The following is a 14,057-nucleotide window of genomic DNA, read 5'->3' on the forward strand; positions in this document are numbered from 1 at the left end:
TTCCTTAAATGGGGAGGGGTAAGCCATTCTCAACTACTATGCATCCCATTGATCCGAGGCTGTCAACGCTATGTAAGTTGTGTGCATGATCCAGTCATGCTGAACCCATTCTGATATTTACAGTCTAATATGCTATGACTTGCAAACAACAGTATTTGCTCTGTATTGTTATTCTCTTGGTTTTTGTTTCTGCCAATAAACTTTGAATAAAAAAAAACTAATACACAAAGAGAAGTCAAGATGCTCCTAGGAATTGTTAGCTATTGTTGTCATTAGGTTCCAAACCTTTCCTAATGGCAAAGCCTTTAAGGAGTGCCTTCCTAGAGCTCAGAAGCAATCTGTGTAGTCTGTCAGTACTAGGAATGACAAACTAAAGAAAGGCTTCTACATTTTTTGTCACAAGCGTGATGGAGTACATTGTCTGTGCTGAAACAGACCTATGTGTAAGTGAAAGGGCCATTGGCTAATTTTTTCAGTCACACTGGATCTTGTGGCTGTAGCACTTCCAGGATGATTAAAATATGTTGCTGCTGTTAGCGTTGGAGTCCAGCAGAATTAGGAGATTGTAATGGGTTATACCCAGGCCCATCGGAATTATGCAATTGTGTGGTGATTTTCCGCATAATTATAAATTTGCCGCATTTGCCACACAATCTATCTTCTGCTGCACAATCTGCCAATTTTAACCCAAAAAATCATTTCTAGCTCAAACGGTTCAAAAGTTGCTAAAAACGCAGTGGCACGTGTTGCTGCGCAGTGGAAGGCCTTTTCCCTTATTTTTCTGTTGCTTATTAAACTGACACTAATGAGGTGCAGTGTAGAAGCAAAAAACCAAGAGGGAAGGGGGAGGGGGGGTTCCCTCTTGGGAACTAGAACCCTCACACACCCAGCAAGCTAGGTGTCATGCTTCATCATATGGGTCCTGCTCCTCGTCAGACTGGCGCTGCAATGTCCGACGGGCACCCGCGAAGGGGCTCTTTAGCTGAGATCTTTTGTTCCAGCCATATGGTGCATGCGTGTGAGAGGGCAGGTGAATGTGTAGTCGTGAATAAGTGGTGATTGATTAAAAAAGGTGGGTTAGTCCACAGGGAACTTTATTAACGTGGCTAACTCCCTTGATTAAAATGGTGGGAGGGAAGATAGACGCCACGACTATATGTGGCGAAGATATCTGCAACCCTCAGTTTAGGTCATTAAAATGGTGGGAGGAGATCCCGTCCGGATTACGCGTGGGGGTAGGTTTGCAGGCAGAGACCGCACACTGCTTGGGTCCCTGACTCTTCTGTGCAGGTCCCACAGAGCAGACTGAGAAGTACCCTAGGGAATTGCTTAGGGTTGAATTACTCAAGACAGGACCAATTGGCCTGTCCCATTACAGACCTTAAGACCCAAGGTTGTATGAAGTTTTTAATTTCACTATGTAGTACGAGCACCAAGGTCCTGAGGAATTGCTAGTTTAGCATGAAACTTTTCGACCTAAACTGAGGGTTGCAGATATCTTCGCCACATATAGTTGTGGCGTCTATATCCCCTCCTACCATTTTAATGACCTAAACTGAGGGTTGCAGATATCTTCGCCACACATAGTTGTGGCGTCTATCTCCCCTCCCACCATTTTAATCAAGGGAGTTAGCCATGTTAATAAAGTTCCCTGTGGACTAACCCACCTTTTTTAATCAATCACCACTTATTCACGACTACACATTCACCTGCCCTCTCACACGCATGCACCATATGGCTGGAACAAAAGATCTCCGCTAAAGAGCCCCTTCGCGGGCCCCCGTCGAACATTGCAGCACCAGTCTGACGAGGAGCAGGACCCATATGATGAAGCATGACACCTAGCTTGCTGGGTGTGTGAGGGTTCTAGTTCCCAAGAGAAAATCCCCCCTCCCCCTTCCCTCTTGTTTTTTTTTGCTTCTACACCACACCACACACTCCCTCCTTAGATCTGGGGAACTGTGTGTACCTTCCTTGTTGTTAGTGAATTGGACACACACACTGGACCCCGTTAAAAATTGTCCACCTAAGGTTCCACTCCTTGTTAAATAATACTAATGAGGTGCACCCAATGCCCAGACAATGTTAACAGGTGTAAAAACGCTTTTGCCAATTTCAGATACTGATGAGGAGGAAGATAATTTTGATCTTGAGTGCATGGATGACAAAGAATTGTGATTGTGCATGAATCTAAGACTCAACATCCTGGCTATCCACTTGAATAAGCTGTAATTACTTTCTTTGTAGATGGCTCTTAATTGAGAGACCCTTATTGAACGTAGTTATGCAGTCTGCACCACGTTTGGTCTTGCTGAAGCATCCTAAATAAGCAATGCAACCTCAGCACAAGTGGCTAGACTACTCTTGCTAACAAGAGCATGCTCTGTGGCCAATAAATTGAGTTACCATTTACACTGACAGCCAGTATGGGTTTTGGGTGGTCCTTGATGTTAGGCATTTGAGGTCGCAAAGGAGTTTTATGACATCCTCTGGTTCCCCTGTCAAAAACAGGATTTACATTTTCAGTCTCCTTGAAGCACTGTAGTTAACTAAAGAAGTTGAATATTGCAGTTACCTGAAGAAGTTGCCGTTGTGAAATGTCAATCAATCAATCAATAAAATCTGTATTCGGATCCATTTATCGAATCCATAAAAGCACAGGTCCAATCCATCAGTTTACAATACATTTTAAAATCTTTTAAGTACATAAAAGAAAAAAGAAAATTTGAAAAATAAGAAAGAAAGGCATGAGGATTACACACAAAGTAATTATCGATAACTTAAGGCCATATTTAAGCAGTGAATACTAAAATTTAACCTGCATTCATTGTGCATGGTAGAACGTCCCCGAAGAGCCGCTTTCAGAAAGGAGCATACTCGAATGACCAGAACATCTTCTTCCAGGCTGAGAATTTTGGTATAAGCTTTTTTATGATCAAAAATCAAAGTCTCCTTAAAAAACGGAATTAAAAACGATTTAGTGTACATTTGATAGAAGTTACAGAAAAATAAAAAATTTACCATAGTTTGTTTGCTGCGCATGTCACATGGACATGTCATTTGCTCAAGTTTATTTGTGTAACCTAATGGAAAACACAACATATATTTCATAGTATCTGCTCTTAGGCGAAACAATAGTCGTCTCTCCCAGCAGCTGATGTTCCTCAAAAGGTAGCCTGATGGTAAACTAGATGGGGTATTTCCTATCAGAATGTACCTTTCCACTGATTGTTTGGGCATCTCTTCTACTTTCCTTAACATGTTATGTTTTTATACAACAACCCCTGTAGGGTTTTTTGTTCACACTACCCAGATCACTAGGGTTTAGGAAGAGATGCTCAAGATTTACACTCGATAGACTTTCTCGCACTGCCGAGAGCCATGGTATTTCTGACCCCTTATCACAGCTAAGGCAGTCAGATTTTATGCTTTGTGTTAGGGTTGGCGAAAGGTTCTGCCATACTTTGAGCCAAAAGATGGCAGGCTGGGCTCTAATAAAATCCTCTATGTATAGTAAATTCAGCTCCCCGTGGCTAATATATTTTGATGCGGTAATCGGGGCACCTAACAATTTTCTGCAAAATCTGTTCTCCTCGGTTTGGATGCCCTTACAACCTGAGCAGCCCCTGACCTCAGCCCCGTAAGTTGCTACCGGGATACACTGTAGTTTGAAGATTTTGATAATAGGTAATACTACTTCTTCCCTTTTTGGTTGGGGTAGAGAGAGAACACAATTAATGGCTTTGGCAAATTTGCCTGTGCTATGTGTGACATGAGTGGTCCACAGACCATTAGCAGCAAATACCATGCCTAGGTAGGGAAACGTGCAGGTGCTTTGTAAACAATCATTTCTTATCAGAAATGATTTAATAGGATGTTTCTGGTTCTTTGGTCCACAGGCCATTATAAAAGATTTGTTAAAATTAGTGCGGAGATCTAAAACAGCCATAAAATCCACAAAACCCTTTATTAAAGTGCGTAGTGCATTTGGAGTGCGGCCCATTAAGTCCGCATCATCTGCATATAAGAGTGCGAAGAGAATGCTGCCATTAATCTTAGGGACATCATTTTTAAGTTTGGTTAGGGAGTTGTGCAATTCATTAATGTATAAAATAAACAGCAGTGGGGCTAAAACACACCCCTGGCTTACTCCCCTGCCAATGATGATGTCCTCAGTCACCTCCCCGCTTTTATCAATACGCACCTGTGCCTTTAAATCCCTATGCAAATACGTTAAAAAGTGTACTAAATTTCTTCCAACCCGTATTTTAAAATTATAGACCACAAGTGTGACCTGTTTACAAAACCGAAGGCGGAGGTTAAGTCCATAAACGACAAACAGATAGGAGATTACTGGGCCACACTGTATTTGCCAATAATTAAATTGAGGTTTAGGCACTGTTCAACAGTGCCTACTTTGCTTCTGAAACCTAATTGGCAAGGGTTTAAAATGTGTTCATCCTCGGCCTAGGTCCTAATTTTGTTAAACAAGACTCTCCCGAGAATTTTTAAGGTATTATTAATCAGGGAGATTGGTGTATAACAGCTCGGGATGGAGCAATCACCTTTATTAAAAATGGGGACTATAATACTGGTGGACCATGTTCTAGGGATTGAAACAGCAGCTAAATTGTTAAAAACATTTAATAGTAGAGGAGCCCAAAATTTCGGTTCATGCTTTATGAGATCTATTGGTAACCCGTTGGGCTCCGGGGCTTTATTGCCTAGGCTCTGTAGTATGGCTTCCTCCACTTCAGAGACAGTTATGTCAATCTTGCTAGGTCTTTGATGATTTAGTGGGTCCTCGTTCCAAGCCGCGCAAGGCACTCGGGAGCTTGTGGTCCGCAGGCGCGGCCGTTCCCCTCACGGCGGCTCTATGCAGCGATGCTACCGGGCCCAGAAGAAACAGGCAGGTGCTTTGGTGAAAGTAAAAGGAGCAGTTCCCCTCACTGCATTAACGCTAGAGTTATGTGCTGCGCACCACAGCGGTAAAGATATAAGTGACGATTTAGAGAGGTTTTTACTCTGTCAAGGCAACAGAGTAAAGTACACTGTCACCCTGAGATGTCCATCAGCCTAACGTACATCTTTTGCATTTACAGGAACCGCCATCACAGTGGTTCCTGTAAATGCGCGGAAACTTTGATGGGTGGCTCCGTCAAAATGATGGAGCCGTGTGGCAAGCATTTAAAGTGTTTTTTATTTTCAAAAATAAAATTCTAAAGTGGGATTTTATTTTTGAAAATAAAATAAACAATGACTTATCTCGCCATGGGGGGTTTTCTCTCATGGTGTGGGGGCATTTTACTGTTTTCACTTTCCCTTACTGCGAGGGTTTACTAGGTGGTGACGGATAGTAATAACTGGCAATTTATTTGTCCACTCTAAATAAGGTGGGCAGATAAATTTCCAAACCTCTGAGGCCCCTTACACTGTCAGGCTGTCAGATGAGTATGGAGTAATCTCTGCTATCGACATACTGAAGGTCCATCTGACTTTAAACGAGGTGTGAGGACCTTCAGTTTGGAGGAGGGTGTACTTTGTTGCCTATGCAATGGAGTAGCCTCTCCGCCAAGCTATAAATTGGGTCCTTAGTCACATCCGAAAATCAGTATACCGACCAGGTGGCCAAATATTGCGTTCAAGTCCAGCTCATGCAAACAAGATGAATTGAGTAAAACTGACAGTGACGTTGTGACAAATATGTTGTTGACCACAATGCACACACTGAATGAGCTCAGAAACATTCAATGTGAGGCACCTGGTAGTGAAAAGGAGAGGTGGGTCAGAGCAGGATGAAGCAGGTATAAGAGCGACAGCTGGGTTTCAAATGATGAGAGGCCAGCATTGCTGGATTCACTACTGCCCGCTACGGTGCAACACTTCGATGGCTATACACATCTGAGAAGGGATGATGTGATCGGTACCTTTCAGAGGTATTGGTTTAACACCCGTTTTAGGTCCATGGCTGAAAGCTTGACACATTGCCTCACGAAATTTAGGTTTAAAACTGTCTCCTTTCATAAAAAATTAAGGGTGTTCCAGTTGGGTAAAGGTTTGGGGTGACAAATTACAAAGATTTCTGCACCCACATCTACATCCTGTGTTAGAAAATGAATTCTTTCTATAGATTTCGCCTATTGGGACCTCGATGTGATTCTCATGAGAACTTAAATCATAACTGTAACATTATATGAATCTGTGGGACTGCTGAGCTTCATAACTTTACATGACAAATGACTAACTGACTGACTGCCATTTATGTTGCTTTTTGTAATGTTGTGTGGCATTTTAGGCTCCGAGTGAATTTTTCCGATTCATGCCCTCATATAGGTACAATTCATATTGCCATAATATAGGCTTAGATATCAAGCCGTTATTTAGACATAACCCATGCAGACCAAATATAGGCATGGCTACTTCCAGTCGTACCAAACGTCACAACGATTTCTTAGAAAATCGGCTTAAGCAGACAGGGATCTTCTCCTTGCTTGATTATTGATTTGTCCAAGAACTCATGTACTTTGCAAAGAACAACTATTCCCTAGGGGTTCTTTCCTGACGTTATTAAGCCCGACTTTACGTCAAACTATAACATTCATAGACACCTTCAAGGTATAAATATACCTTCACTTGCTCTAGCAAAACTCAGTGGTTCGGAGCAGTTCGACAATCTACTTGCCCGATGCAGCTCGCTACAGCAAGTGTCGAAGGAAGCCGACCCTCTACCTGACGCACTGATCGAGAGGCTGCCTTTTCTCCTGCCGAGAATCCAGCTCCAGTGTTTCCAAGCTCCCCTTGCGGGGTGCGGGAAAAACGAGTCCCGAGACTGAGATACCAGACCTTCTTCATTCTAAACTAAGGTATGGAGCTGATTAGAACCTAGAGAAAATCTTGGATAGATTCTTGGCAAAGAAAAATAAACCTATGCTACACAATATTTACTTCTCGCGTACTAGACTTGGGTTAGGTACATTGGGGTAGGTGTATTTAGAAACACCAGTTGAGTATTTTAGCCTGTGTATTTATGTATGCATTTTTATATTGCTTAGAAACCATACAATGCTATTACAGTATTATTTCATAATACTATTCTCGCTGTACGCATTACACTTTGCAGTCATGTTTAACGATTGTAGCAGATCACTTCTCTTGTATGAGGAAGAAGACTGTTCAATAAACCCTTTTTTATTGAAAACGCCCATCTCACTATTTCTCTGCAACTCTGTAGAAACAAAGCATGCACGATTGACTGAGTGAAATACTTATCTATTGTTTCCACGACTCTAGAGATATATTTCTTACTCTAGGGAAACAAAGTTGTAAGGTTTATGCGGTTGTCAGAAACGAATCCCTTCTTGTGAATTCGAGAACGTTTCTAGTGACCTCTGAGCTAGCTGGCACTCACTATTAAGTTTAATATATTCGATAGAGACCTAGTCGACCTCAGTCCTACGTCTAATCTATAGGATATATTATTCCAATGCGCAGAGCCTATTAGGAATATAGGAACTACACTACATGGCGCTCAACGTTTGGTAAGGCACTAATTTAACGCTAGATACTAAAGTAACTCAGTCGTGCTTTTCTAAGAGACCCCTTTTTCCTGTAAAATGCTCCAATAGACGTCTGGAGAGGGTAAAAGGATAAAAGATCCGCCATAACTGGGTAGGACGAAAATCCTATGTATTCGTTTTTGGTTTGTTCAACGTTGAAGGATACAGTGTTCCAAAATATTGTGCACCTTATCTTTGTTTCCTTGAAACTTGCTCTGCAACTTTCATTAAACAATGTCGAATAACGGCAACAACAGCACAACCGGTGGAGCTGCAGCAGATGCAGCCCTACCAGGCTTTGTCTTTACAGGTTTCCAAGAGACCGACCCGGATGCTATAATCATCCCAGAAAATTTAAGGAAAGCCATCACTATGAAACTTATAACAAATGGCCTATCATTAAGAGGTGGTAGGGTAATTTTTGTGATCGAGGCACATGAATAATGTCAGACAGAGGTATTCTATTCATGGATTATCTTCTCTGAAGAAAATACAGTTACACATGTGTTTCACTTCTACAAAGAAGAGGAACCTCCAATGGAATACGTTCCTTTCGAGGATATTGAAATTCCACTAACTTACCAAGAGCATGCGATCTGGTTTAAAGGTGCCCTACAACGTCAAAATCACATTACTAGGCTCGGACCACTAGGTAGACCAGGAGCAACATGGCCGGTATTAGCCAGCTATACACCACATCCTGCCATTGAAGAAATGTCAGGTGCGGAACTATTAGTTCAGCTTAAACAACTAATAAAAATACGCAGACAATTGGTTCAATATGTCATGAGTACTCTAACAGTCTGTCACCTTTCGGTCACAAGAAGGGAAGGAGCCAAGACTAGAGGGCGTCTGTTTATCTAATTTATTGTGGGTTACAGTTTGTAGAACAACAAAACAAAGTCTTTTTGTCAGACACGGGGTCAGTCGTAAGGTCGTAGTCCTCGGGGCACTTCCTGGGGCACTTCCTGGGTCAGGGTCCGGGAAACTCCAGCACATGGAAGAGAAGAAAATAACGTGGCTTTTAGTGTCGTGTTCCGATTTACTAGAATGCTCGGAAATAGGGAGGGGGTGAGGGATAAAGCAATAACCACCACCACATACAGTGCGTTGTGTTTGGCTCGGCTAAACTAGGTGCCCCGGTGGTTACCCGGTTTCCTATCCCGACCCTCCCTTCTTGAAATTTAGTAAAGAACCCAAACGAGCACGCACCTGGGAGAGCCACGCGTCCTCCTTCGCGTGGCTGGGCGAAACACGGTGTCGTTGGCCTCCTGGCTTTACAGCTACCTCCGTCCACTCCTCCTCGGTTATCGGTCCGGCACCTTCTCCGCTCCTGGTGTCGTCCACGTCCAAGGATTCCGCCTTCCCGGTACTTCCCGTCCTCCTGGTCGCGTGGTCCTCCTGGCGTCTCACTTCTTCCTCCCACGTCGGACAACCGGCGTCTTCCTGGTCTCCTCTCATATGGTGAGAGGACGTTCCTGATAGGCCCGCAAAGTCAGGTGGTCCAGATGCGAAGCCGTCATCACGAACACACAGGCTGTCCTTAAAGGGCCCGTAGTAATCCGCCTGTTGAGGAGACGGACAATCAGTTAGCCCTGCCGGGGCTGAGCATGGGACCCCCTGACACAGTCCAACCTTCTATAAGGATTCCACAACACACCCCTTACCAGGGGAATACAAATAAAATAACACCACAGACTATGCAATCAGTCATTGGTAAATTACCCGCAAAAAGGGAACAAATTCCATTCTGGATAGCTCAAAAAATTACTCAAATTGAGGCAATATTTCCTGATACTACCCCTCATGAGAAACACAGGATTTTAACAATCTGTTTACCAATGGGGATCACACCACACCTGGAGGACTGCGACACTTGGGGTAAAGTCTTTGCTGCAATCTACACAAAAACACCTGGTGTTCCGTCTATGGCGGTAATACCAGACGTCCTAAAACAGATTCAAAATTAATACGGGGCAGAGCCTGCTTTAAATCTAGGTATGAAATTACTGAAAGATTTCAAACAAGTCTCAACCATAATATTAGCTAATATTAAAGGTGAAGCAGCATCCGTGGCAATCCGCCAAAAGCTAAGAGAAGTTGATGTAAGTGAGCAACCACAAGAACTAGCCAGAATAATCGAGAAATCATATGAAGAACTAGGTAGAGACAGTTTGGCCGGTAAACCAGTGAAAACCCAACTGACCGAAAGTCCTGAAAAGGTCTTTATTAAAAACACTCTCACTCTTCCTAAAAAGAAGTGGGAGAACACTAAACAAAGTTTGAAAGAGAAGTATTCTCAATCTCGAGGAAGGTCTCCTCAAAAGGAGCCCTTTGAAAGGAGGTATAACCTCAGGAAAAGGGATAATTTGAAAAAACCTGACAGATATCAAGATACTGATACATGTTCCTCTCGTACCTTTCAGACTTCTTCACAGAAATTGGAAAGAAGAGGACGGTCAGAACAAAAGGAAGAACGCGTGAAGTCCAAAGACGATGAACACGTTCCAAAAAATAAGAAAACCCAATTCACTAAAAAGAAGGTAGCAGGTTGGGACCGGGCTGAGCAGCATCCCGAGTCACGGAAGAACAATACGGATTGATGGTCTGTTTTGCCCCCATCAACCTCTCCCTTTAATTCCACACAGGAGGACTGGTCCTGGGAAGTCGACCGAAGCTCACCGGCAGAAACAGAACAAGGCGCCTTTAATTGGGCATATTACTCCGACGAGGCCCCGCCCCCTATGAACGTCACAGAGAGGACATTGGATAAGAAGCAGGAAACACAGGACTAAGCGTGTGGCGTCACCGACGTGGAAGAGAGCGGAGGAGCCACGGCGATACCGGAGTATAGCGGAATTCCGAAGAAGGACAGCGAGGAGCAGCGGTCGGGAGGAGAGACCAGGACGGTGGAGGCAGTGCTAGGAGGCCAACGTTTCGACTCATCCCCAAGCCACGCTCACGGAGGAGCGTGGCTAGTACAGGTGCGGAACCGCATTTCGGGCTGGGTTGGGAGGCGGGCGAATCGCTAACCTCCATACGGTGCCTGTAGTGCTCGGGGGACTTTAACACACAATTCTACCTCTCCCTCCTTGGTTTTCCTTCCTAACCCCGTTTTTCCCTCACTTTTCCTCCCTCACTAGAGCGGTACTGGCTTATGCACTCAAACTCACGAGTGAAGTAGGTGTCCCTCACCCCGGTCCCGTTGATTAGCGAGTATCGGAAAGCAGTCTCCCTGATGGCCTCTTCTCTGTCTCCTTCTATTTGAGAGGCCACTCCTTTCCTGGGACAGACGAGGAAGCCCACTAGAAGAACCGGCCACTGGGAAGCCTGGGACCCCTCTGCCATCACGTATCCAGCCAAGTTTGAAGCAGAGAGACTTTCAAGTAGAAAGAAACGGATGTTAAAGGAAATAAAGCCCTACTTACCTCGACCCAGTTTACGCCCTGTTCATTCCACAGCGCCACACAGGTCTAAAAATCAGACATGCAGAGGATCTTGAGGACACTAGAGCGGGAAGCGTTCCTTCTGTGTTCTTGGGTTATTTTATACCCGTGTTGCTACCCCCACCCCTCTGTGGCAGCTCACTGTGGGCGTGGAGCATCCCTACAGTACCTTGCCTATCAGAACTTTAAAAAGCAAATAATTAGATGGAGACTAGTACAGGGCCTAACAAAGGTTAATCAAATTGTGATTCCATCTTGTCCTCGGGTACAGCAATATACAGAAAGCCCTTCAATCTATAATCAAATATTGAGAACAAATCTGGAGACCTTACACCTGCCCTGTAATTCAGTCCTAGTGCAATATACAGATGACCATCTGGTGGATTCTAAAATGAAATAAAGCTGTAAATTAGACACAATTGCCCTGTTGAATTACCTAGCAGAGAATGGGCACAAGTATCTTCAAGTAAAGGTCAATGGTTGCACACTACTGGATGACCACACGTGGCAAAACACACTCGTAAATGCAATTGGATTATGATATTAATCATTCTGATGAACTGGTTATTTTAGAAAAGTTTGGATCAATAGTAAAAAGGGTTCCCGTAAAAGAAATATTTAGTATTTTGATCTTGAATAAGGGGTGTAGGGGTGAGTTTTGAATGGGGCAGAATTGGATTCATAAATGACTTTTACTGAGAGTGAATTTAATTTTGGGCTATTATCGGTAATATTCCTAGCATGTCATATTAGAATCCTTTATCAATAATGGTTTAGTAGTAGGTGTAAGTAACTTCACTTGACCACCAGATAAGTTCTACTATACTATTGGTATTATGAAGTTGACTGTATTACTGTGTTTTGTATAAGCACAATGGTGAAACAGATTTAAAATGCTGTCCATGTTCTCAGATGTTTTCAATGCAGTGTCATATGCATGAGTAACCGTTGAACTTTATGAAAAATGATCTGTATGGGCTAGTTTTTAAGATGTTTTAGTATGTATGATGGTTTTAATTGTATATGTATAAACTGTAGATATTGTATATATTTTTGTAATCCTGAAGAAGTCCCAAGAGGGACGAAATGCATTGGCTATGGCTATAATCACAAATATTTTCATAAGAAGATTGTCAATAAAAAAACATGTTTTCCGTTCACCGAACATTAGCAGATAAATTTGGCCGGTGGGTTATAGCTGAACTTGGTGTCGGGTTTAGGACTTTTACCATATGCAATATCTATGGGTCTAATTTAGATGTACCCGCAATTTTGGAAGAATTACATACAGTGTTTGCAACGTGGCCCACCCCCTTAATTATGTGTGGCGATATGAATATTAACTTAAGTAGACATGACTTTTTGGGAGGGCCAAAAAGTTATAAAGGGCGCAAACCACAGGTTTTTAAATCTATGTTTAATATACTAAAAGATTATGGCCTGGTAGACGTATGGAGTACATTATTTTCAACAGACCCCGGTCATACGTTTTACTCCTTCCCTCATAAAAAGAAAGTGCGTTTAGACTATTTTTTTCTGAGTACGGTATATCTGGCCAGGGCAAAAATGCTGATTTATCCCAAAATTGCATCGGATCACTCTCCCATTCTTTTAATAATTTCTGGCTGGGGAGGAACTGGAGGACTTAAAACATTTTCATTTGACCATAAGCGGTGTGTGAATGATAATTTTAAGGATTATATGTCTGGCTGGCTAAAGGAATTTTTTGATACTAACAGGGATTCAGCTAGTAATAGTATTGTCTGGGAAACTTTTAAATCTTGTTTCAGGGGGGAGGTGTTAAGCTTTGGGTTACTCCAGCAAATAAAATGTAAAAGAGAGATAGAGAGGTATTATTATGAGCTGCAGCAGGCTGAGGAAAAATGGACTCAGGGTATTGCAAGACAGGGTATTATCTCTAACCTAGAGGATGAGGTTGCTAGAAAAAGGGCCGAAATAAGGGGGGTTTGGCATGAGGAGATCGCAAGAAAATATTTGACCCAGAGGAAAATATGTCATGAGTATGGAGAATCTGTTGAAAGATCTCTAGCGCTTAAACTACGGATGAATGATGCTAATCGTAATATTGCTACATTAAAGGTTAAGGCAGGGGTTTTAAGATCGGACCCAAAAGAGATATTAGCTATCTTTCAACAATGTTATATGGATCTTTATACTTCCGAACAAAGGGGGCCTGTGGAAATGATACCAAATGGGTTAGATGAGATGCCTAAATTGGATTTAGAGGCGGCAGAAATGTTGGAAGCCCCAATAATGATGGAAGAATTAGCAAATGCAGTGAAGACGGTAGCGGTGGGGAAGGCAGCGGGCCCGGACTTACTACCTCGAGAGATATATAAACTTTTTTTTGATGATTTGAAGGACACTATTTTAGCTACGTTTAGGGCGGCTCAAAATGGTTCGGCACCAAAATCTTGGGATGAAGCGACAATTGTAGTTTTCAGCAAAAAGGGGAAAGATGCAGAGTTACCGGGTTCAACCCGCCCCATCTCACTTTTAAATTGTGATGAGAAAATATATTCAAAAATTTTAACTAACCGTCTCTCCAAAGTATCATCCTCATTGGTATCTCAAGATCAACATAGCTTTACTCCAGGTCGGGGGACGGTTGCACACATTAACAAAGTAATTACTTTGTTTGACATAGCGGAGGTAGGGAGGAGAAAACTTGGATTGATTCTGCTTGACGCAGAAAAAGCGTTTGATCGTGGAGAATGCGAGTATTTATGGACACTAATGGAAAGTGTGGGATTTGTAAAAAATGTTATGACTGCATTGCAAGTTCTATATACTGCACCTGTAGCGAGAATAGTGACAATGGATTTACTTCAGAAATAGTACGGATCACCCGAGGGACGAGACAGGGGTGTCCCTGTTCTCCGTTACTTTTACCGTTATGTATTAACCCCTTTATAGAAATGCTTTCTAGAAGTCATTTCATTAAACCTTTTGTGGTACGTAACATTCCCTATACAGTATTTGCATACACGGATGATATTGCAATTACATCCGCGGATCCGGCTACTGCAATATT

This window comes from Lissotriton vulgaris, chromosome 4_1 (assembly GCF_964263255.1).
Source record: "Lissotriton vulgaris chromosome 4_1, aLisVul1.2, whole genome shotgun sequence".
NCBI lineage: Eukaryota > Metazoa > Chordata > Amphibia > Caudata > Salamandridae > Lissotriton > Lissotriton vulgaris.